This window comes from Scyliorhinus torazame, chromosome 5, assembly GCF_047496885.1.
Source record: "Scyliorhinus torazame isolate Kashiwa2021f chromosome 5, sScyTor2.1, whole genome shotgun sequence".
NCBI classification, from domain to species: Eukaryota; Metazoa; Chordata; class Chondrichthyes; order Carcharhiniformes; family Scyliorhinidae; genus Scyliorhinus; species Scyliorhinus torazame.
The window spans coordinates 152456777-152482717 of record NC_092711.1 but is presented as its reverse complement, the minus strand read 5'-3'; the positions used below and the strand labels follow the sequence as shown (position 1 = coordinate 152482717).

Here is a 25941-nt window from a genome sequence, read left to right as displayed (position 1 = left end):
CCACAAGATGGAGAACGGGGCCGAGCGGCCGATAGCTTTTGCCTCCCGCACATTGACTGCAGCGGAAAAAAAGTACGCGCAGATCAAGGAGGGGGGCCTGGCAGTGGTCTTTATGGTGAAATGTTTCCACCAGTATGTGCATGGCCGCCACTTCACTATCGTGACTGATCATAAGCCTCTGCTGGGACTTTTCAGAGAGGATAAGCCAATACCGCCCATTGCTTCCGCACGGATCCAGCGCTGGGCTTTGTTGCTCACTGCATACGAGTATTCTCTGGAGCACAAACCAGGAACGCAGATAAAGAATGCCGCCGCACTGAGCCGATTGCCTTTATCGACCAGCCCCATGTCGACCCCCACTACCGGTGAGGTGGTTGCAACCCTAAATTTTATGGACACCTTGCCTGTCACGGCATCACAGATCTGCGAGTGGGCCCAGACAGAGCCAGTCCTGTCAAAGGTTTGGCACATAGTCCTGAGTCCTGTATTGTCGGCAGCATAGACAGCTCCCAGGCGAGTTGCAGGCATTTTCGTCCAAGCTGTCAGAATTCAGCGTGGAAGACGGCATCCTCTTGTGGGGGACGCGTGTGATTGTCCCGGAAAAAGACAGGAGCTGATACTAAGAGACTTACTTGCACAATGGGCATCCAGGTGTGACCAAAATGAAAATGTTGGCCCGGAGTTATGTCTGGTGACCAGGCCTCGACACCGACATTGAGAAGGTGGCCCAAAACTGCTCCATTTGCCAGGAGCATCAGAAGCTTCCGCCGGCCGCGCCTCTACATCACTGGGAATGGCCAGGGCAGCCTTGGGCGCGCTTGCATGCGGATTTCGCCGGCCCTTTTCAAGGATCCATGTTCCTTCTATTAATCGACGCCCAGTCTAAATGGCTAGAGGTGCACAAGATGCTGGGCACAACGTCCTGCGCAACAATTGAGAAGATGCGATGGTATTTCAGTATGCATGGCCTCCCCAAGGTGGTCACGGATAACGGCACTCCATTCACAAGTGAGGAGTTTGCGAGGTTCATGAAGATGAACGGCATACTCCATACCCGCACTGCCCCTTACCACCCAGCTTCAAATGGGTTGGTGGAGCAAGCAGTGCAGACATTCAAACGAGGCCTAAAGAAGCAGTCTTCCGAGTCAATGGACACGAGACTGGCTCGCTTTTTGTTTTCGTATAGGACCACCCCCCATGCGGTGACTGGGGTAGCTCCCGCAGAAATCCTAATGGACCGGAGACTTTGCACCCACCTTAGTATGGTTTTCCTGGACATTGGCGCAAAAGTACGCCGCACACAAGAATGACAGGGACAGGGATTTTCTCGGCATCGGCCGATTCGGCAGTTTGCACCCGGTGACCCAGTGTTCATTCGGAATTTTGCTGATGGTGCCCAGTGGGTCCCTGGCGTAATCTTTCGCCAAATGGGCCCAATATCTTAACAGGTGCAAGCCCAGGGTCGTCTCCAGCGCAAACATGTAGACCACGTTCGGTCCAGAAGACTATCCCTTCCAAAGATTTCCCACCACCAGAGCTCATTTCCACAGCCACAGAGACCAGAGACAATGGAAAGTAGCCCTCACAATCTTCCTCTGGTGCCTCACTCAAAGCCTGCGCAGGTCGTTACAGAACTGCGTGGAGATAGAGACGCCGAGATGATGGAGGCAGCAGACTCTGACTCCGAGATGGAGACACAGGACTCATCAGAGGGGGAATCATCGGGTCCACGGGCCTTGGATGTACAACCGTTACAGCGTTCATCACGGAAGCACCGGTCTCCGTCTCGTTACACACCGCCCGATCCAGCGCCTTGTGCAAATGGTGTCCGGCCAGTGGCAAAACGAGTCCGGCGCCCTCCTTCGCCAGGGTCTTCGGTGGATTCCTTGGACTTGGGGGGGGGGGGACGACAAACACTTCAAATTGAGGCGGGATTGGGTGGGGCAGGACTTTTCACCTCCTTCATCAAGTAGCAGGGGTGTGGCGATCCTTATTAATAAAAATATCACATTTAAGGTTGAAACCTGCACCAAGGACAAAGGAGGTAGATATGTGATCATTCGAGGTTCGGTGCATGGAGATGTTGTTTTAATAATGAACGTTTAGGGATCCCCGAATTACTCCCCGGAGTTCATTATAAAGGATTTTGTGGATTTTGCAGAGTTAGCTTCAACTAACTCTTTTGTGGTTGGTGACTTCAACTGTCCCTTAAATCCGCTGGTAGATAAGCTCCCGGTTACCAAGACCCCCCCCCCCCCCACGCTGCAAGCTAGGGTGTTGGCCTCGGCTTGTGAGGAGGTGGGTTATGTGGATGTTTGGAGAACTTTGCACCCGAGGGGCGGAGATTTTACCTTCTTTCCAGCCCCACATCAATGTCATGCTAGAATCAACAATTTGTTTGTGCCGAGGACGATCCCACACCTGGTGTCCACTTGCACCACAGGGAGCATCGTAATCGCAGACCTTCCCCCGTTTGTCTGGAGTTTCTGCTCGAGGGCTCACCCCCAGGTCGAGAATGTGGAGGTTTGGAGCCTCCCTGATAAGAGACATTTCATTTACTACACACTTTACGGAATAGTTTGAGTTCTTCCTTTCGGTTAACTTGACCCCTGGTATTTCCCCCTCCATTTTGTGGGAGACGTGTAAAGTTTATACTCGGGGGGCTGATCATTTCTTACCCTGCTAGTAAAAGGTGCAGGATGCTGGAGAACTAGCGGCATCTGGAGTTTTGTTTGGCGAAAGCAAATAAATCATATGGAGGGCCCGAGTCAGCTATTGTTGAAGGAGGTTAACACGGCAAGGGCGGCTTTGGGTTAACACGGCAGGAGCGGCTTTGGGCTCCCGATTGTCTCAGCAAAAAAGTTGGACGTTTGCGAGGCAGAAGTTGTACGAGTTTGGGGAATAAGCTGAGCAAATACTTAGCCTGTTTGACAAAGAAAAGTTACCTCTGTTCGGCTTGGGAGAGGGAAATGGGTCATGAAGACAAACTTGGATTTCAGGAATTCTTTGCAGGATTATACAAGTGTGAGCAGTCTGGTGATGTGTTGGTGGGTGTGGAACATTTTTTCTCTTCCCTGAAGCTTCAGGAGGCCTCAGAAAGCCAGCGTGAGGCTCTTAATGCTCCCCTTTCTAGGGCAGAGTGTCAAAGGCCATGAAGGAGCTGCAGTCAGGTAAAGTCCCGGGACCAGATGTCTGTGGGTGTGAGTTTTATCGGGGGTTTGAGGATTTGTTGTTGGACCTGTTGGTAGATATGTATTGTCACTCTTTTGACTCTGGGATGCTGCCACCGTCTCTTCGTGAGGCTAATATCTCTTTGATTCTGAAGGTGGACAAGGACCCAGAGGAGTGGACCTCTTATCGCCCAATCTCTCTTTTGAATGTTGACTTGAAACTGCGATCTTATATTTTGCCGATAAGGCTGGAGGACATCCTTCCGACAATCGTGTGGGAGGACCAGACTGGGTTTATACGGGGAAGATTTTCCAGTAACAATGTTGGAAGGTTGCTGAATGTGATTCAGGCTTTGCAGAAATGTGCATTGGATGGGCTGCTGATCTTCTTCGATGCAGAGAAAGCTTTTGCTCGAGTTGAGTGGAATTATCTGGTGTATCCGCTGCGAGGCTTCGGGTTGGGTGAGGATTATAATGAGTGGATTCAATTGTTATATCACATACCGGCAGCGGCAGTGCTTACCAATGGTATAAGGATGTCACATTTTGAGCTTCAGAGAGGGACTAGACAGGACTGCCCTCTGTCCCCCTTGCTGTTTGCGTTGGCCATTGAGCCCTTGCCGGAGGATATTAGATCGGATCCTCAGATATCGGGACTTGAGGGTGTGGTGAGGCAGCACAAGATCACTCTGAGTGTGCACATGACAGGCTGCTGTTTGTATCGAACTCCAGTGTTTCAGTCCCGGCCTTTATTGGAGTAGTGGATAGGTTTAGTGGCTTCTCTCGTATCGAGATCAATTTTACTGAGTTCGAGCCCATGTCGGTGGGGAGGGGTTGAGGGGTAAGCCCCCTCCTCGTGCTAACTTCCCCTTCAGATGTCCCCCCCCACACCATGCCATTTAAAAACCTGGGAATGTCAATGTCCCCCTCTTTCAGACAGCTATATGGGGCCAACTTTCCACAGCTGATGGTGGCTATTAGGTGGGACCTTGCCCAGTGGTCGGCTCTTCCGATTTCATGGCGAGGGAGAATCGCCTTCATTAAAATGAATGTGTTGCCCAGACTGTCCTACCCTCTGCAGATGCTGCCTATACTGCTGTCGACCAGAGTCGTTAGGGAAATTTATCAAATCAGGGCAGGACCTACTCAGTTAATGGTAGGGAGTTGGGGAGACTTACAGAACAAAGAGATCTATGTGTACAGGTTTATAGCTCCTTGAAGGTGGAGTTGCAGGTGGACAGGGTGGTGAAGAAGGCATTCAGTATGCTAGGTTTTATTGGTTAGAATATTGAATACAGTAGTTGGGATGTCTTGTTGAAGTTGTACAAGACATTGGTAAGACCACACAGGGACTACTGTGTTCAGTTCTGGTCACCCTATTATAGAAAGAATATTGTTAAACTAGAAAGAGTGCAGAAGAGATTTACCAGGATGCTGCCATGACTTGATGGTCTGAGTTATAAGGAGAGGCTGGAACATTTTTCCCTGGAGCGTAGGAGGCTTAGGTGTGACCTTATAGAAGTCTATAAAATAATGAGGAGCACAGATAGGTATATAGTCAACATCTTTTCCCTAAGGTAGGAGTCTGGAACTAGAGGGCATAGGTTTAAGGTGAGAGGAGAGAGATACAAAAGAGACCAGAGGGGAAATTTCTTCACACAGAGGGTGGTGAGTATCTGGAATGGCTGCCAGAGGCAGGTACAATTTTGTCATTTAAAAAGCAGTTAGACAGTAACAAGGGCAGGGTGGGTATAGAGGGAAATGCTGACAAGTGGGACTAGCTTAGTGACAGAAACTGGGCGGCATGGACAAGCTGGGCCGAAGGGCCTGTTTCCATGCTGTAAACATCTATGACTCTACCTGGAACAAAAAGAAATATCGCCTCAAGTTTGTTAAGCTCCAATCACCAGGAGCTAAGGGAGGGTATGGTCTCCTGAAAATTAGGCTTCATCAATTGGGCTCTCGTCTTAGGGATTGGGTTAGGATGGAGCCAACATTCATCAGGCTCAATACAGAAGCAGACCAGTCAGTTCTCCCTCTATCCAAAACTGGCAGAGGCTGATTATGGAATGCATTTCCATTCAATTTTTAATGTCTGTAATTCATTCTGAGTCTGATGCATTGGGTAAAGTATGGGACTCCCATCTCAAATACATAGGCTCTAATTTGACTGACTTGCTCCTCCTGGGCTTCCATGAGTGAATTCAATTTAACTTAGGCTGGGAGTAGGGCACAGTGGTTAGTACTGCTACCTCAGCTCCAGGGACCCAGGTTCAATTCCAGCCTTGGGTGGCTGTCTGTGTGGAGTTTGCATATTCTTCTTGTGTCTGGGTGTGTTTCCTCCGGGTGCTCCAGTTTCCTCCCACTGTCCAAAGATGTGCAGCTAAAGTGGACTGGTCACGCTAAATTGCCCCTTAGTGTCCAAGATGTGTAGGTTAGGTGGGTTGACCATGATCAATGCACCGGGTTACGAGGATAGGATGGGGAGTGGGCTTCAGTTAAATGCTCTTTCTGAGGCTCAGTGCAGACTTGAGGGGTGAATGGCCTTTTGCACTACAGGAGTTCTATGTCATCTATGTTGTGTCATTCATTTTAATTTGATTATGCTGTTAGTCTGTAATATTTTTGGGTTTACAAACTGAATTGTTATCCTCCGTTTTTATATAATCTTACCTTCTTCCCCCATTCACTATTTTAACCTGTTAATCGGTTGTTCAATTAATCCATCATTTCATCTCGAGGCTCTGGTCCCTCAAATATCCTGTTCCAAATTAATTCTGCAATGTGTTGCTTGTATTTATATTGGCAATGTCTCTTGTTCCGCTTTGGGCCCATTTTCCACCATTTTTTCTGTTACTCTGTTGCGTTCATTGTTTAAAACATGATTTTAAAAAATAACAATTTATTAAAAATCTGTCTAACTCATACATGAATATATTCAATGACCCCCACACCCCACTGGTCCCTGTGGAAGAGAAATCCAGAGACTAATAACCCTCTGAGGGAAGAGATGACTGGTAATATGTAATGTAGCGACAGTACAATATTACAAGGCTCGAAATAATAATAAATGTACTTTGTTAGAGAACTATAAATAATATATCTAATCTGTACCATATAACATGAGACATGTCTCTGTCCGACAATAATCTACTGGCTTCTTAAATGTCAGCAATCGCCTGGAGAAACCAGCCCTGTAATTGTGAACAAATATATGTGTCAAGCTGAGGGAGCAAAGGATGTCAATGTCTTTATGAGAGAGAGAGAGAGAGAGACCTGGGCCAAGCTTTCCAGAGTCTGCACCCTCCCTGGATTCACTTCCTTTCCCTTCAGTTGCTGCAAGTTACCAATTGAAGGTCAGAATGAGAAACGAAATGGAAAGGGGGAGAAAAGAAAGTGTTTTACTCACAGATGTTGGAGAGAGGAGGGGGTTTCCGTCTGTGCGAGGCCCCAGTTTTGCTCATTGTCCAGCTTCCGCATTCAGACAACGAGGGAGCTAATTGGATGGTGGAAGAGAGTCCTTCCGGCTCACCAACTCTTCCCATCGGTCAGCAACCTTCCGGTGCACCCATAGGAATCCGCGGTGACGTCTCACGGTCCCAGTGCGGAGGCCCGGCGGGCGGATACAGCAGCTCCGCCCCACTCCCCGAGACAAGGTTTCCAGGCAACCGGCTGACAACTCCGGCCAGAGCGAGAAGCCTGTCGGCGATCTGCCCCCGGCCTTTGACTGCGCATGTCCAAGAGAGAAGAGCGGTTGCGCATGTGTGAGGGAAAGCCCACCCCCTGACCTTCCTGCTGAGGTATTGACCAATGGAAAGAGTTACGACCGGAAGGACTCTGGTCCTCCAGCCAATCAGCGCGAGCGAGAAAGAGCTTTCCTCCTGTCTCCAACATCTGGGAGTAAAACACTTTCTTATCTCATTCTCACCTTCAATTGGTCACTTGCAGCAACTGAAGGGAAAGGAAGTGAATCCAGGGAGGGTGCAGACTCTGGAAAGCTTGGCCCAGGTCTCTCTCTCTCTTAAAGACATTGACATCCTTTGCTCCCTCAGCTTGGCACATTTATTTGTCTGGCTAAAAGGATGGTCTCTTATATAATGTCCACTATCCCCTGCAAGACCCCTGACGCTCTCAGTGCCATCGCCAATGGTCCTATAGCCAGGGCAGTCCCTCCGTGCAGCCTGAAATAATCTGAACTCACCTGGTTTGTTTGTATAAATGCCACTGGTGCCTGGTATAACAACCAGACCCAGTCCACAAAACCCTGCCCAAATCCAAACCGCCCCAGGACCTCCCACAAACAGTCCTGCTCGATAAAAGCCTTCTCGGCATCCACGGCAACCACCACCTCTACCTTTCGTCCTTCTGGAGGTACCATGATCACACTGAGTAACATCCTGATCTTGGCCGCCAGATGCCTCCCCTTCACAAACCCCGTCTGGTCCTCCCCTGTCACCCCGGGACACAATGCTCTATTCTCAAGGCCAAGATCTTAGCCAATAGTTTGGCATCTACAGTTAGCAGTGAGATCGGTCTGTATGACTCACATTGTTCCGGGTCATTTTTATGCTTCAAATGAGAGAGATCGAAGTCTGTGACAACGTCGGGGGACGGGGGGGGGGGGGGGCACTTCTAGTTCCCTTGCCTTGTTCAAGTCCCTTACTAGCAGCAGTCCAAATACACCAGGGGCTGTTTAGCACAGGGCTAAATCGCTGGCTTTGAAAGCAGACCAAGGCAGGCCAGCAGCACAGTTCAATTCCCATAACAGCCTCCCCGAACAGGCGCCGGAATGTGGCGACTAGGGGCTTTTCACAGTAACTTCATTGAAGCCTACTTGTGACAATAAGTGATTTTCATTCATTCATTTCATACTCCCGAGAATTTCTAATAACCCGTCCGGACCCGGGGCCTTGCCCGATTGCATCGCTTCAAGCCCCTCCACCGCTTCTACCAGTCCAATTGGGGCCTCCAACAGCTCCTCATCCACCTTCGGGAACTCCAACCCCTCTAAAAACCACCTCTATGAGTTCCGACTCAAACAGCTATAGAAGTCCATAAACACCCCATTCACCCCCGCCGGGTCCAAGACAATATTCCCTCCCACGTCCTTCATTTTCCCGATCTCGCTCGCAGCCTCCTGCTTCCTCAACTGGTGCGCTAGCATCCTGCTCGCCTTCTCCCCATGCTCATACACCGCCCCTCTCACCCTTCTCAACTGCCCCACCACCTTTCCCGTAGATAGAAGCCCAAACTCCATCTGCAGCCTCTGCCGCTCCTTTAGCAGCCCTGCCTCCGGGGCATGAAATGAAAATGAATGAAAATCACTTATTGTCACAAGTAGGCTTCAATGAAGTTACTGTGAAAAGCCCCTAGTCGCCACATTCCGGCGCCTGTTCGGGGAGGCTGTTACGGGAATTGAACCGTGCTGTTGGCCTGCCTTGGTCTGCTTTCAAAGCCAGCAATTTAGCCCTGTGATAAACAGCCCCAGTTTACATATCTCTACATATCTCTTATCCACCTGCAGCATTTCTTCCACTAGCCTTTCTATCTTCGCCTGCTACGCCTTCTCCCTCTGTGCCCAATTCAAAATAAACTCCCCCCTGACCACTGCCTTTAGTGCCTCCCATACCTTACCTGCCGAGACCTTACCCGTGTCCTTTATCTCTACATATCCCTGGATGGCCTTCCTCACCCGCTCACACGCCTCCTCCTCCTCCGCCAACGACCTCACTTCCAGCCTCCATTGCGGGCGCTGGCCCCACCTTTGCTCACCCGCAGGTCCACCCAGTGCGGGGCATGGTCTGTCACCACTATTGCCGAGCACTCAACATCCACCACCATCCCTGTCAGCAGCGTCTTATCAAAACAAAAAACTCCATTCGGGAATACACCTTGTGCACATGGGAGAAGAATAAAAATTCCTTCGCCCTCAGTCTCCCAAATCTCCACGGATCCCCCCCCCCCCCCCATGTTCTCAATGAACCCCCTTAGCTCCTTCGTTGCTGCAGACACCCTCCCGGACCTCGACCGATCCAGTCAGTCTCGGATCCAGAAAATGAGCCGATTCGAGTCCAGGTCGGGGATCCTCCCCAGCACCTGCCTCATAAATTCGACGTCATCCCAGTTCGGGGCATAGATGTTCACTAATACCACCGGCATTCCCTCTTGGGCCAGACAGCAGCCTGCGTCCCGCACCTCCTCAGGCCCGCTCTCGGGCACCCACCGTCATCGATCCTCCTCCTATCACTTTTTAGAAGCCCGTCCCCAGTTCATTCCCCCCCCTCCACCCCCCCCTCGCAAACCCCCTAAACAACAGTCCAACCCCCATCCCCTCACTAACCACCTGCTCACCCCCCACTGCGCTTCTGTGAACTATCCCGCTCAGCTAGCCTGGAAGCCCTCGCCCAAGGCACCTAGCATCCTAGCACCCCCCAGCCATCCTGGTGCAAACAAAACAACCCCAGCCAGACCCAATCGAAGAGAACAACCCCCCCACCAAAGAACAGAAACAAACCTAAAGCAAACCAATGGTCCCAAACACAGTATAACAGTGACCCAACCCAACCCCAGAAACACAGCGCAAAAGGGGGGGGAATGTCAGAATTATGGGGATATTAGAGGAATTTGGCCAGTTCTCAGGTTACAAACTGAATATGGGCAAGAGTGAGGTTTTTGTGATCCAGGCAAGGGGGCAGCAGTGGAGACTGAGGGAGTTTTAGGTACCTGGGGATTCAGGTGGCTAGGAACTGGGGTCAGCTTCATAAATTAAATTTGGGCAGGGTGATTGAGCTAATGAAATGGGACTTCCGTAGGTGGGACGTGCCCCCGCTGTCATTGGCGGGGAGGATACAGACTGTGAAGGTGACAGTCCCCCCGAGATTGCTGTTAGTTTTTCAGTGCCTCTCAATCTTCATCCCCAAGGCATTTTTTCGGAAGATGAACGCGGCGATCTCGGGTTTTATATGGGCCGGGAAAGCCCCGAGGGTGAAGAAGGTCCTTCTTGAGCGGGGGCGCGGGGAGGGGGGGTTTGGCCCTCCTGAACTTTATTAATTATTACTGGGCAGCTAATATATCAATGTTTAGGAGATGGGTAGTGGGAGGGGTCGCTGAGGGAGCAGGTGGAAGTGGCACATTGTAAGGGCACGAGCTTGAAGGCTTTGTTAATGGCGTCTCTGCCATTCTCGCCGGCTCTGTACTCCACAAGCCCAGTGTTAGTGGCAGCCCTGAGAGTATGGGGGCAATGGAGGCAGCATATGAGACTGGAGGGGGTGTCGGTGTGGTCACCGATCTGTGATAATCACCGGTTTCCTCCGGGGGGGGGGGTGGGTTGGACGGGGCTTCAGAAGGTGGCAGCGGGCAGAGATTGAGAGATTTGGGGATCTCTTCATTGAGGAGGGTTTCCCGAGCCTGGAGAAACTAGAGGAGGAGTTTGAGTTGCCGGGTGGGAACGGGTTCCGGTACCTGCAGGTACGGGATTTTGTTCGGAGGCAGGTCCCGAGTTTCCCTCACCTCCCACCAAGGGGACTACAGGATAAGGTGGTGTCTAAAACAGGAGTTGGGAAGGGGAGGGTCTCGGAAATATACAAGGAACTGATGTCGTGGGAAGGGGTTCCAATTGGGGAGGTGAAGAGGAAGTGGGAGGAAGTGCTGGGAGGGGAGTTGGAAGTCGGGTTATGCGAGAAGGCCCTGAGGAGAGTCAATGCATCCTCGTCGTGTGCCAGGCTCAGCCTGATCCAGTTCAAGGTGGTCCACAGGGCTCATATCACTGTGGTCCGGATGAGTAGATTGTTTGAGGAAGTGGAGGACAGATGTGGGCAATGCGGGGGAAGTCCTGCGAACCATGTACATATCTTTTGGGTGTGTAAGAGGCTGAGGGGATTCTGGCAGGGATTTTCAGATGTCATGTCAGAGGTCCTGGAAGGGAGGGTGACTCCTAGTCCAGAAATGGCAATATTTGGAGTGTCAGAAGATCCGGGGGGGGGGGGGGCGGGGGGGAGAGAAGCCGGCGTTTTGGCCCTTGCCTCCCTGGTGGCCCGGAGATGGAATTTGCTGGGATGGAGGGACTCGGAGCCTCCAAAGTCGGGGTTTGGGTCAGTGACATGGCAAGGTTTCTCAGGCTAAAAAAGATCAAGTTCGCCTTAAGGGGTTCACTACAGGGGTTCGCTCGGAGGTGGCAGCCGTTCATCGACTTCTTTAAGGAAAACTGACTGTCAGCAGGGGGAGGGGGGGGGTGGTGGAGGCATGGAAGTGCCGACTAAGGGAAGGGAATCTAATGTATGGGTAGTTAGGAGTTTGGGCTGGGGAAGTCGGGTGTGTTATTGTGGGGCTTTTGCGCGTGTTGGATCTCTCTGTTTAAAATGTTAAAACTATAAATGCCTCAATAAAATATTTTCTAAAAAAAAGGATAGAGAACAAAAGGGGTAATAATTCTGAGCAGCCTATATTTAGTGAATAATTAGACAAAGGAATGAGACAATCCAGTCCAGCCGGTGGCTGCAGTTTGCAGCAACACAGTTGGGCAGATAGGGTGGGGCCGCCCCAGTGGATAAAACACAATCACCAACCGCCCTTGGGCCGAGGATACTGAGCCTCATCTCCCTGTGGCCAGAACCAATAGATATTGGGAATTGAAGGAAAAGGAGAGACATTTAGTAAACCCACAGGGTAAGACTAATCCTGAAGGAACACAAATTTGCTGAGGAATGGCAATGGTGTCACTTTACCTGCCTGAAGACACAGGAAACTGAACGATAAAATGAAACAATTCAGCTGGACAGCTGGAAATGAAATACAGGCTTGTGTCTCAAAGGAAAACTCTGTCTGTGAAAAAGCATTTTTACAAACTTTAAACCAAGGCCATTCAGAGCAAGTAGATAAGGACAAGTACAGCTCCTCCTGCGATTACCAAGGGAGAAGCTCCCCTAAACATTCAGTCATATATTCTCCCCTCCCTTGTTCTGGCGAGTTAGCAACAGTTATGGTTAAAAATGTAACATTTGAATTTACTGTTCCATTTGAGATGCTAATAAGAGGTTTTAATTGTGTTTAGTTCTAAAAAAAAATGTTTACAATTTGTTTGGATAGGAAACTAAACTTCATCTAATGTGAAACTCTGATTTAAAAAAAATTAAAACCGTTAGGATTCAAGAGATAGGTTTGAAAGTAAGTAACCCATGTTTAGGTCAGTCTGTTCCAAAACAAAGATAAGACGAGTTTGGCAGCAATCCAATTTTAACTCCCCAGTACATTTGGGTGATAAAACATGTTGAGAGTCCGTTAACAACTCATTTCACAAAATATCGCTTGCAACTTTGCTTAAGTAGCAAATATTGGAAATTGAAGGGGAAAAGAATAGACAACAGAAATTAAATTGAAGCACATAGGACAAAAGAAGTCGTAAATTGTGAAAGGGGACACACATTGCGTGCCAAGTCGCCCTGTCCCTTTAGGTTCTGTAGGAAAATTAACCATTTCAGCAGATTTGTTTTAGATCACCCAGAAAATTGTGTCTGTGATTCTGTAGATGTCTATTTTAATTTAAATAAAGTTTAATTGTGGATTTGTGGGAATTCAACAAGACCAGTTAAATGTGGAAATTTTAAGCATAATTCAGGGCAATTTGGAATCAGTGTGAGAAATATATCCTGGGCGGGATTCTCCAACCCCCCGCCAGGTCGGAGAATCGCTGTGGGGCGGCATGAATTCGACCCCCGCCGGCCGCTGAATTCTCCGGCGCCAGAAATTCGGCGGGGGGCAGGAATCGCGCCGCGACGGTCTCCCCCCGCCGCCGATTCTCCGGCCCGCGATGGGCCGAAATCCCGCTGCTGTCATGCCAGTCCCGCCGGTGGGAATTAAACCACCTCTCTGACTGGCGGGACCGGCGGGCTCCAGGATCCTGGGGGGGGGGGGGGGGGCGCAGGGCGATCTGGCCCCGGGGGGTGCCCCCATGGTGGCCTGGCCCGTGATCGGGGCCCACTGATCGGTGGGTGAGCCTGTGTCGTGGGGGAACCTTTTTACTACGCGTCGGCCATGTAGGTCTCCGCGATGGTAGACGCCTAGGTGACCCCCCCTTGCGCATGCGCTGGAATGACATCAGCAGCCGCTGACGCTCCCCGCGCATGCGCGGACTCCCGCCGGCCGGCGAAGTCCCTCCGGCCCTGGCTGGCGTGGCGCCAAAGGCCTTTCCCGCCGGCCGGCGGCGCGCCAACCACTCCGGCGTGGGCCTAGCCCCTCAAGGTGAGGGCGTGGCCCCTAAAGGTGCGGAGAAATCCACACCTTTGGGGCGGCCCGACGCCGGACTGGCTCCCGCCACTCCATCCCACCTGGACTGCCCGCCCCGCCGGGTAGGGGAGAATCCCGCCCCCTGTTTGTCACATCCCCCCAGACAAGGAACAAGCATTTTTGCAGGTGGTAATGTATTTATTTTTGACAAAATGTAACAATCTGTTTCCCACAACCTAAATCCCACCCAGTCACTAGTGAGGTTAAGATAATTAGGAAAGGACAACAAAGAATAGAGAGAAAATGAACACAAATCCTTTCCTGTGTGAATGATTCCTTGTGTGTGTGTAAGTGCTGTTTGTGTGAGCGATCTAATGACTTGTTAACTCCCTATCGTCGGCTCGTGTGTCGTCTCAGTTTTACTCCTTGCCTGTTTAATATGTGTCCCATATTTCTAGGGAATTATGAAAAGTGATAACTGTGTGTGTCTAAATTTGCAGTGAGGGATTGTGAGTTTGCAGTGTTCTGTCTTTGAGGTCCTCGAGCGACAAGAGAATGAACTGTTTGAAATTTACAGCTGTGAAAATGGTTGTTGTTTTTGCTTCATTTGAATGTTTATGGGTTTGTTTTATTATTGGTTTTGGCAAACTTAACCTTGATTTGTGTAAATGTTGCCCTGATCGGGGAAATCAGAGGTAGGGCTGCCAGCTCATTAAAAGGGACACTTACTAGAGGAATAAGAAGCACTTTGAACGAGAGGGAGTTAACTCTTTCATTTAGACTGAGACATGAATCCATTCCACCTCAAACACACTGGACCCCTGTGGTTTGTTTAGGAAGTAGATTTGGCAGAATTAAAGAAGACAGCTCAAAACCATTGCTGAGATCATTTTAAAATTGAAAAGGAAGTCAGACACATAATTTAGCGAGCTACCTATGGAAAATAAAACATGTTTAAGGAAAACAAGGAAAAAGTAAATGTGTTAATGCCTGGAAGATGTTTGTGTTCTGTTTTAAAGATATTATAAAAACACTCCATCGGACTGACAGAGGGGATTCCTTGAACTCAACTGGGTACCGACCAAGGCATGACCCGGGTAATTTAAAACTTGGCCCCTCTATTAGGAAATCATGCAGTCGCCATTAATAAATTAATTGGGATAGGGAAAAGATATTTTGGATGATGCAAATAAGAATGATGTCCGTAGCATCTCTAGATCGTGGGCGCTTGAACAGGTGTGAGAAAATCTAAGACAAATTATCAAGGGAATAGTCCCACTGTGGGTTACAAATGAACATCTATTTAACCCATCACAAAATGCCAACCATAGGTTGACTGGATGCCAGCTCAGGGGATTAACACATATATGTTGAATGTATTATGAATAACAAAATGTTAACAGGTACTGTTTTAGCGATACCCATTATAGCCATGTTGTGAGGAACCTCTTTTGAATCCTTACTTGCCCTTGTTTTCCTTTTTAATTTCTGCCTTGCTGGCTGCTATGAAACTGCAAACTTTGGTTTTAAACTGACCCCCCCCCCCCCCCCCCCCCCCCCCCCCCGCCGCCGCCTTGGCCTAAGGTGCTATTTGAACTGGCCCAAGAGAACTCCCCCCTTAGTGCAGTGTACTATGTGGCATAGTCCGGTGATGTCATTTTGATGGACTTGGCTAGCAGCTAACCAATGCTTCTGAGATTCCGGGACTAATTCAGTTCTCAATTTTGATTGGTAGAGTGCTTCTGAGGTTTCTGCGATGAAGAAGCGCAGACTCCATTTTAATTCAGTTCTGCTAAAACCCTGGAGTGACCAGGTCTGGACTCTCTCACTATCAGCTAAGGCTGGTGATTAAAACATTCTCCAGCCAGGCCTGTGAAAGTAACCTCTGATTGAAATGCTGCAAGCAGTCTCTCCAGCCAAGCCTGTGAAAGCTTAATCCTCTGTTTGAAAGGCTGGGAAAAGCCCAGTCTGATATTTCTCTCCTGAGAATCCTAAAAGGTCCTGAAGACCAGACCCTTCTCTCTCTCTTCATACCACAGCTAGAAACCCTGCACAAAGACCAGACAAGCAGTTGGAAGGCAGAGTGGATGGAGAACCAGCTGTAAACCCTCAGGTAGAGAATTCTAATGTTATCTCAGTGATATTGAGAATCAATCTGGCAAAGGCGACTCGCCAGAGGAATTCCTGCAGCCCGAGGTCTCATTGAAGGCTGATACTAAAAGATCCAAACCAATCGGTGGTTTTCGACACCTCGTGTTCCGAGATCACCACCTGCAAAGATCACAACCTCAGCAAAGATACCGATCTCTCATTCCCAGTTTAATGCCTGTTTTTCTAACCCTTCCCTACCCCACTGTGTGCCTGCCATGTGTGTGGGGGTGGAGGGTGGGATAGTGTGAGGGGAATAATTAGATTAGCAGACCGTTGTTCCATTGTTACAATTACATGTTTATCTCTTCTTATAAATAAAGTTTTTCATATTTTACTTCCAATCTTGTGCCTGTAAGTCATTGATTGGAGCAGTCAAGGGTCAAAGATCTCAGGAAAATACACAAACTATTGGTTAATTCACTTATGTTGGGACTCCGGGGTCTGTGGGGCTGGAATTGACCGTGCTCTCACCCAGGGTGTCGTAACAATGTCAACACTAATTATACAGATTGGGGCAATTAGAGGAAGTCGTTATATCAGATATCTGGTTAGCACTGTTGCATCACAGCTCCAGGATCCCAGGTTCGATTCCCAATGTGTCAGCCGTATTGACTTGCCTGGTTTGATTGGTATTCCTTGCCGACAAACCTGGCCTAGCTTCGCTGCCACTGTCCAGTAGCTGCATCCACCCCAGTCACAGACTGCTGACCACTGCCCAATCAGGACTTCACATTGTGGGAGTGCAAGCAGACATTGTGTCGGCTGTTGAATAGTTGACCACAGAGCCGCAGGTCACATACTGCCGATCGGTGGCGGGGGACAAGCCGAGCAGCACGCAGAGGACAAGCATCAAAGCGGAGCTCCAAGCTGGGGCCACCACTGTCAGCATCATGCACCTACGTGGACATCCGCCGGTCCCAGTTCCCACCCCCCCCACCCAGGTGCGGTGACCAGCACACAACTCAGCCTTGCGCCGCCCCTCAAACACCGCAACCAGACGAGGACTGCCAGCAGCGGCATTCTTAAAAGCCAGGCCCGGTTATTCGGGACTTCTTCCCCCTTCGGGAACGCTGCAACCAATCACTTTGCGACCCTCCCGACTCCCACCCGTGGGTCGTGCCCCTGAGTTTGAAAAACCTGGCCTAGACCTTATGTATGCTTCCTTTTTCTTTTTGACTAGTCTCACAATTTCCCCTGTCATCCATGATTCCCTAATCCTGCCATTTCTGTCCTTCATTTTTGCAGGGTCATGCCTGTCCTGCACTCTAATCAACTGGTCTTTAAAAGATTCCCATATATCAATTGCGGATTTACCCTCAAACAGCTGCTCCCAATCCACATTCTCCAGCTCTGGCTGAGTTCTGGTATAGTTAGCTTTCCCCCAATTTTGCGCCCTCACTCGAGGACCACTCTTGTTCTTATCCATGCGTGTTCAAAAACTTATGGAATTATGATCACTATTCCCAATATGTTCCGCTACTGAAACTTTTATCACCTGGCCGGGCTCATTCCCCAATACCAGATCCAGTAAGGTCCCCTGCCTGGTTGGACTATCAACATTTCAAAAAACCCTCCTGGACAGACCTTACAAATTGCTCTGCATCCAAACCCCTGGGAGTCCAAGTCATTATGGGGGAAATAAAATCACCCACCACAACAACCCTGCTACTTTCACATCTTCCAGAATCTGACTATATATCTGTTCCTCTGTACCCCGCTGTTTGTTGGGAGGCCGATAGTACAACCCCAACATTGTGATTCCATCCTTCCTCTTTGTGAGTTCAACCCATAATGCCTCACTGCAGAATCCCTCCAAGATGTCCTCCTTCATCACAGCTGTGATGTTCCCTGACCAGTAGTGAAACTCCCCCACTCCTTCAACTACCCCCTCTGTCTCGTCTAAAAAATAGATATCCCACAACGTTAAGCTGCCAGTCCTGTCCTTTTAATCATGTCTTCATAATAGCAACAATATCATAATTCCCCACATTAATCCAGGCTGTAAATTCATCCATCTTACCTGTTATACTTCTTGTGTTGAAGCAAACCCGCTCCAGCAGTAGTGCCACCACTCTGGCTATTGCTGCTGCTGTCATCTGATGGGCCATCTCCTCATCAGTATCCAAAAGGGCATACTTGTTGGAGAGGGGGCAGCCAGGGGACTCCTGCATTGACTGTCTGCCCTGTCTAACGGTCACCCATCTATCTTCCTGTACCTTGGGTGTGACCACATCTCTTTTACTTCTATCTATGACGCTTCCCGCCATTTGGCTGCTCTTTCTTACCTGCAGCTGCTGCTCAAACCGATCCATTTGTTCAGTCAGCAAGTGCAGCTGGATACACTTCCCCCAGATGTAATTGTCAGGGATGTTGTCAGCATCCATGATTGACCACGTCTCGCAGGTGGAACGCCAAGCTCCACCAACTGTCATGACTAACCCTCTGTTAAATATTAAATTACTTTAATAGATTGGAAAATATTCACGAGAACGTCCTCACCAATCAGCTGCCTTCTTAAATCCACACTCAGAAGAGTGTTTCTCGCAGGTTTGGTGCAGTCTCTCTCCCTATTGTTTTGGGTTTGAGGAGTGAGGGATGGAAACACTACAGCAATGTAATGTTTGGGCCTATTCCGTTCTTTGACAGTGGGTCCTCCTCAATCCCCTTCCAAGTTTCAGTGATTGCACTGATTTCTCCCAGAATGCTTCAGTACCACCCTGTTTGATGCTGCTCCTCTTGTTGAGTGCAAGGGTCCTTCTCCTCAATCACCAACTACACCTCCTCTGCATGGACCCCTGTGAACTTCTCATATACCCAGTTTCTATCCTTCGCAGATTGAAATTGATATCGACACTAAACTTTGCTTTACAAACCAATTCAAAATCGTCATCCATATCCGCGGCCTGTCTAGCCGTTTGAGCTCTGCTCTTCGATATGAGTTCTCACTACTCCGGGAAGTGAATCTTTAAATTCCTCCAAAATAATTATTTCCCAAAGTGCCACATCCGTTTGGTTTATTTTTAGTGCTCTTGTCCACCTATCAAAATTAGCTTGTTCAATTCTTTCCAAATCTATATGGGTCTGACCTGGTTCTTTTCTTAGATTTCCAAACTTCTGTCTGTAGGCTTCTGGCACCAGTTCATAGGTACTTAATATTGGTTTCTTCACCACATCATAATGCCCAGATACCTCCTCTGACAGTGAGACAAACACATCACTAGCTCTACCTGCAACCTTTATTTGAACAAGCACCACCCACGTCGTCTTTGGCCAATTCAATTGTTTAGCTACTTTCTCAAAGGATATAAAATAAGCTTCAAAGTCGTTCTCATCGACTCTTAGAAAGCCTTGGATATATTTAAACATGCCCCTCCTAAACCTTTGACTAGGGGGGATTTCTTTCTCAGCTCCTGCCTTGTCTCCAACATTTTTCATCATTGCTCTCTGAGAGAATCCAGGTCGGCCCCTGGCTGGCTCGCCAATTGATGGATCCCTGCGTCTATTCGGAACCCTGGATATGTGTCACCCCTTCTCAGGTCCCCAATAACAGAGATTCCAGACTGTGTTTCTCGCTAAAGATATTTGAAACTTTATTTGTCAGCTTATAGTGTCTACTGCTAAGCTCGATTTTCAGTACAAAATTCAGAAAGTTCCAACTCGCCCTGCAGCAAGCTAGTCTGATAGATTGTCTTTAGCAAATACAGATCGTTGAATTCAAAATACAATAATAGTTTTTGGTAATTCAGCTCCAAATCAAGATGCACAATACAAAATGACTGCGTGATTTAAAACAAAATAAAATGGTGATTTTGCAAAACAAGCAGAGAGAATAGGTTTTAGAAAATAGGTAAAAGTGATTCCGGAATGAATTTTCTCATTCCAACAATTGATTTTTAAGGAGATTACTATCTTAAAGTGTTGCCCTCTTTACAGCTGTGATTGGCTTTAACTAATTGATAATTCGCTCAATTCGACCACACTGTCTGTCTGTCAATTTAAGAGATAAATGATTTGGGGTAATTTTCCATAACATTGTCCGAGTGAAACACAATTCGCATCAGAACGTATCACTATGGGCTGACTTGGCATTACCATGGAAATGGAACTGGGATCTTAGCCCAGTTCTTTAACACAAAGGGTCTGTCTGCTATTTGAGCTTGTGGACTCTAGCAGTTTGTTCGATTGCAAATTCTGAAAATTAGGTCTTATCTGATCAATTCCCAGCTAGTCAGCTTTTCTCACTCTCATGGTTAATATGATTTCGGCAATTACTCTTAATGATCTCTTATTTAAACCTTTTATCTATCATCTCTAGCTAACTCAAAAGGTTGATTTCTATCACTCTCCTTCCAGTGCCAGTTTCTACAGTTCTCATTCTCTCTCCCGTTCGTGCCCTTCTCCCATGGTCAATCTCTCTCTCTCTTCCTTTGCTAATCTTTCCCTTTCCATTTCAATCTTATTCCTTTCCATTTCCAATTCATTTCCATTTCCCTTTGAAAAACTCTTTTTCTTTGGCTTCATTTGCCATCTCTATTTCTCTCAGTTTTTACAGCATTTCCAATTCTTTAATTTTTAATTTGATTTGAGCTAATTCTAATGGGTTAGACTATGATACTGTAAGTTTAGATATTGAACCATGGTTTGTATTATCTCTGCCTTCTTTGGCCCTTTTGGCAGAGTTAACTACAGTTCCTCTGCCAAACTCAAAAGCTTTGCTTTCGATTTCCCTTTTAAATCTTCCCGAGTGATTTCCTCCACCCCCAGGAGACCTTATAACAACTGCAAGGACCATCTCCAGTCACTCCCTATTCAATATTTCAAACCGGGAAAGGAGGCAATCGATCCACACACACCCACGGTCTTTAAGTTCGATAACCCCAAGCCAAACAAGGAATTATGCATAAGAATATCCCAACCACGAGCCCCAATTTGTTATGGACGCCTGGTCAGTTCTCACCAGTGGCTAAAATATTGGACCAGAACCTTTTAAAGTTTTAAGGTAGTGCGGAAAGATCGATTTGTTCCAGGAGTGATAATAAAATAAATAGGGCTTGGTTATTTTGTAAACAAACCTTATTAAAACAAAAATTATATTTAAACTTTTAAACTTCAATCCTAATATTAAAAGATTACATGTAGTTTCATAAACTTAATGCACTAGTTCCCATTAAACATAACTTTACATGAACATGCAGCTCTCGTTCCACTTGCACAAACAGGCAAAGGCGATACTTGCATTTAACAAAACAATTTTTATTCTGTTATGGACATTCGTTCATGACCCTTTACCAAAGACTGCCTCGGTGGCAACTTTCATAATAATAATCATCTTTATTAGTGTCACAAGTAGGCTTACATCAACACTCCAATGAAGTTACTGTGAAAAAGCTTTCTCAGTCTATTTCCTAAACCTCCGGCTGTAGCTGTTTAAAACACCATTCCTTCTCTCTCTCTCTCTAACTCCACCCAACCCCTCAAACACAGGTTTTCTGGTGTTTCCACACTTCAACTTATAACTGTTATTTTGGCTGATTTGATGGCCCACTCCCATTTATACAAAAGAACAGAGTTGTGCTGTTGGTATGCAACAAACCTCCCATTGATGGACAAAGAGGCCATCAGACTCTGCAATGGGCTAATTGCTAGTCAGACTGGAATGTCCCAAAGAACAATGGATCTGGGGCATCCCACAAATGGGTTTAAGTCTGACTGCAATAATCAAAGCAAAGTGGGAGGAAGAGCTGGGAGAAGTTATAGAGGAGGGGGTCTGGTGTGAGGTGCTCCGGAGAGTGAATGCCTCCACCTCATGTGCGAGGTTGGGGCTGATACAGCTGAAGGTGGTATATAGAGTACACCTCACGAGGGCGAGGATGAGACGATTTTTTGAAGGAGTAGAAGATGTGTGTGAACGTTGCGGGGGGGCCCCGCTAATCACGTTCATATGTTTTGGTCCTGTCCAAAGCTAGAGGAGTACTGGAAGGAGGTGTTTAGGGTAACTTCCAAGGTGATACGTGTGAAACTGGACCCAGGTCTCCGGGAGGCCATATTCGGGGTGCCAGCCAGGGTTGGAAACGGGTGCGGAGGCAGATATCATAGCCTTCGCCTCGTTGATCACCCGAAGGCGGATCCTGCTGGGATGGAGAGCAGCCTCTCCACCCTGTTCCCTGGCGTGGCAGGGGGACCTGTTGGAATATGTGACCCTAGAGAAGGTTAAGTTCGAATTGAGGGGAAGCTCGGAGGGGTTCTACAAGTCATGGGCACTATTTATTATGCACTTTCAAGAACTGGATAACATCGAACATTAGTTGGGGGGGGGGGGGGGGGGGATGGGTTGGGGGGAGGGGGGGATGTATATATTAAAGATGACTATGGGTAATCCCTGATTCCTTTTTGTCATTTGTTTATGTAAACATGCGGGGTGATGTTTGGGGGTTGGTGGGAGGATGGGATCGTTGTTATTGTTATGGGGTTTGACATATTTGTTGTTGATTATTGTTTGTTGTTGGTGGGTGTAAATCCGGGAGAAAATGTGAAAAAGGAGGAGAATAAAAGTATTTAATTTTTTTAAAAGTCTGACTGCAACAATGTAGCTTGGCCAGGTGTGGGTGTATCCCTCTGACTGTGCAGGCAGGTTTTTTTCCCCTCCGTCTGTTCAACCCCTAAATTGCCTGCTACATTGGGGTCTCATTTCTGAACCGAGTTTCCTAATATCCCCCTCGCGTGACAGATGAGAAAGCTCTCGAAACACAATAATATCTCAGCTGGGATTGAAGCTAACCCCCCACAAAGACAACCTTTAAAATCTAACTGCAGCTGTCTTCCAGGCATAGAAAGATTAAATTAAGCCTACCTAAAACTATACTAATGTTCACCCAAACAATAAAGGTCTTTTTGTTTCCAAACACTCCCAGTGTCAAAGAGCATCAGCCCACTGGGCACAAAAATGTGGGCCCGGCCAGTCCAGCAGAAAGAAACCCTCCGACCCTCCCACTTTACCCACTCTCAGAATGAACAGGGTTCAGTTCTGGATGTGATTAACAGCAGCAATATCAGCAGACATCACAATCCCTGTCATCACTTGTGAACTTGCTGGTGCCTCAGCAGATGGAATGACCAAGTGAATCCCTTCCCACACAAGAAACAGGTGAATGGCTCTCCCCGGTATGAACTCTCTGGTGTCTCCTCAGTGTGGATGACGTTTTAAACCTCTTTGTGCAGTGAGAGCAGCCGAACGGTCTCTCCTCAGTGTGAATGCGCTGGTGGATCATCAGTACCTTAGAGCTTTTGAAATCCATCCCACAGTCAGAGCATTTAAAGGGTCTCTCATGGGTGTGAGTGACATTGTGGCTCAGCAGGGTCGATAAGTCACCAAAACTCTTCCCACAGACGGTACAGGTGAATGGTCTCTCCCCAGTGTGAACCCGCTGGTGTGTCCGCAATGTGGATGACATTTTAAACCTCTTTGTGCAGTGAGAGCAGCTGAATGGTTTCTCCTCAGTGTGAATGCGCTGATGGGACAACAGATCCTCAGAACCTTTGAAGGCACTCCCACAGTCAGAGCATTTAAAGGGTCTCTCATTGGTGTGAGTGACTTTGTGTCTCAGCAGGGTCGATGAATAACCAAATCCCTTCCCACAGTCGCTGCAGGTGAATGGCCTATCCCCGGTGTGAACCTGCTGGTGTCTCCGCAATGTGGATGACCTTCTAAACCTCTTTGTGCAGTGAGAGCAGCTGAACGGTCTCTCCTCAGTGTGAATGTGCTGGTGGATCATTAGTACCTTAGAGCTTTTGAAATCCATCCCACAGTCAGAGCATTTAAAAGGTCTCTCATTGGTGTGAGTGACATTGTGTCTGACCAGGCTGGATGATTGAATGAATCCCTTCCCACACACAGAGCAGATGAAAGGCCTCTCTCCCGTGTGAATTCGGCAGTGTCTATGCAGGGCGGGTAAGTGTGCGAATCCCCTCCCACAGACAGAGCACGTGAATGGCCTCTCTCCGGTGTGAATTCGCTGGTGTGTCTGGAGGGTAGCTAAGTGAGTGAATCCATTCCCACACACAGAGCAGATGAATGGCCTTTCCCCGGTGTGAACCCGCTGGTGTGCCTGCAGGTTGGATGACTGAATGAAACTCTTCCCACACACAGAGCATCTGAATGGCTTCTCACCTGTGTGAATTCGCCTATGTGACAGCAGGTGGGCTAGCTGACTGAATTCCTTCCCACACTGAGAGCAGGGGAACGGCCTCTCCCCTGTGTGAAATCGCTGGTGTGTCTGCAGACTATGTAACTGAGTGAATCCTTTCCCACATTCAGTGCAGGTGAATGGTTTCTCCCCGGTGTGAACTCGCTGGTGTCACCGCAGGCTGGACGAATCACTGAATCCCTTTCTGCACTTCAGGCAGCTGAATGGCCTAGTCCCAGCATGACTGCGTTGGTGGGTTTTCAACTGAGACGAGTACCTAAATCCCTTCCCACAGTCCTCACAAGTCCACCCTTTCTCCATGGTGCAGGTGCCCTTGTGTCTCCAGACCAATCAGTTGAAGTCTTACACGTGTACGGTCTCTGCCCACTGTGAATGGTGCAATGTTTTTTCAGGTTGTGTAACTGGTTACAGCTCTTTCCACAGTCAGTGGAACACTCTCACTCAGGTGTTTGAGTGTGTCTCGGTGCTTTTCCAGTCACACTGATGGTTCAAGCCTTCTGAAGCAGACAGAACGGACAAACACTTATCCTTCCAGGTTTAAAAAACAAGAATATTCTGCACCCGAGTGCCTGAGTAATGCAGTCAGATTTTGATGTGAATTTGGGTTTGAGATTTCTGTATGTGAATCCTCACCTTCTGATATCCTGTAAAAGATTACAGAAAGACATCACTGTCAGCACAGGATAGAAATTAAGAAGACAATTCAAGTTTGTATTCAACAATTGTTACTCTCTCTTTCCCCAAAAGCTCTAAATCTGCATCCCACACACTCTCCCTCCATTCTCACTCTGCTATATCTAATGTTCATTCACCCTCCCAATTCTCCTGAAGGTGCTGATTCAGGCTGATTGACAGATCCGTGCTCACTGCTTCTGGTCCAGAACACAGAGGCCTCAAAATCTTCATGTAGGCTGCCAGACAGACGTATGTCTATATTACTGGACTAAAAATGTGTGTAATATACAGACAGGATTTATTTTCCTTTAGTTGCTGCAAGTCACCAATTACCCCCCAGAATGTGAAAAGCAATGGAAAGGAGGAAACATTGATTTCCTCCCAGAAGGGGTGGCACAATAGCACAGTGGTTAGCACTGTTGTTTACCAGCGCCAGGGTCCGTGGTTCGATTCCCGGCTTGGTCAGTCTCTGTGGAATCTGCACGTTCTCCCAGTGTTGCATGGGATTCCTCCGGGCGCTCCCGTTTCCTCCCACAGTCCAAAGATGTGCAGGTTAAGTGGACTGTCCATTCTAAATTGCCCTTAATGTCCAAAAATGGTTAGGTGGGATTACTGGGTGACGGGGATAGGATGGAGGTGTGGGGCTTAAGTGGAGTGCTGCTTCCAAGGGCCGGTGCAGACTTGATGGGCCGAATGGCCTCCTGCACTGGAAATTCTATGTTGCACAGAGGAGGAAGTTTCAATCTGGAGCTAATTAGGCAACTTCCGCATTGTGACGTCATTATGGAGCCCTGCCTGAATCATCCAATAGCAATCACCCTGCTCCGCGGTGACGTCTCCGGGCTCTCGTGCCCTGATCATCTGCTCACCCCCACCCGTTTCCCCGCTCCCTGCACCTCCTCCAGGCAACCGGCTCCGGCCAAAGCGAGAAGCCGCTTCGTGATCTCTCTCTCTCTCCCCTCGGCTCAGGGCTGCGCATGTCCAAGGAGAGAGGCAGCTGCGCATGTGCAGGGGAGTACACCTCTGCTGACCTTACTGCTGAGGTGTTGACCAATGGGAAGTTAGGAGAACCGGAAGAACTCTGCTCCTCCGCCAATCAGAGCTCCCCCATTGTCTCAATGCGGAAGCTGGACATGGAGGTTTGTGCCGAGCAAAGCTGTTGTTCCTCCAACCCTGAATGAGCTTCACAGACTGAAACGTCCTCCTGTCTCCAACATCTGTGAGTAAAACACTTTATTTTCTCCCACTTTCCATTTCTTTTCTCATTCTGACCTTCAATTGGTCACTTGCAGCAACTGAAGGGAAAGGAAGTGAATCCAGGGAGGGCGCAGACTCTGCAAAGCTTGGCCCAGGTCTCTCTCCCCCTTAAAGACATTAACATATGTCTACTGTTCTTATATGGAATGTATTAGATGTATTACTGATGGTTCTGTCATAAAATACATGTATTATTATTTCTAGTTTTGTAATATAGTACTGTAGCTACATTATATATTTCCAGACATACAGTCATTGCAGCA

The 25941-nt window shown here is 48.2% G+C and overlaps 1 protein-coding gene and 1 pseudogene across 2 annotated transcripts in view; both read right to left on the bottom strand.

Moving 5' to 3' along the window:
- LOC140420108 (uncharacterized) overlaps window positions 1–6889 on the bottom strand; it is a 36360-nt gene extending 29471 nt beyond the window's left edge. For both annotated transcript variants that reach the window (XR_011946189.1, XM_072504126.1), the window contains exon 1: window positions 6580–6889. The gene's annotated coding sequence lies outside the window, so the exon portion shown is untranslated. The remainder of the gene's footprint in view (window positions 1–6579) is intronic.
- A 14971-nt stretch (window positions 6890–21860) lies between these two features.
- On the bottom strand, window positions 21861–25272 carry LOC140420103 (uncharacterized; annotated as a pseudogene).
- Between the last annotated feature and the right edge of the window lie 669 nt (window positions 25273–25941).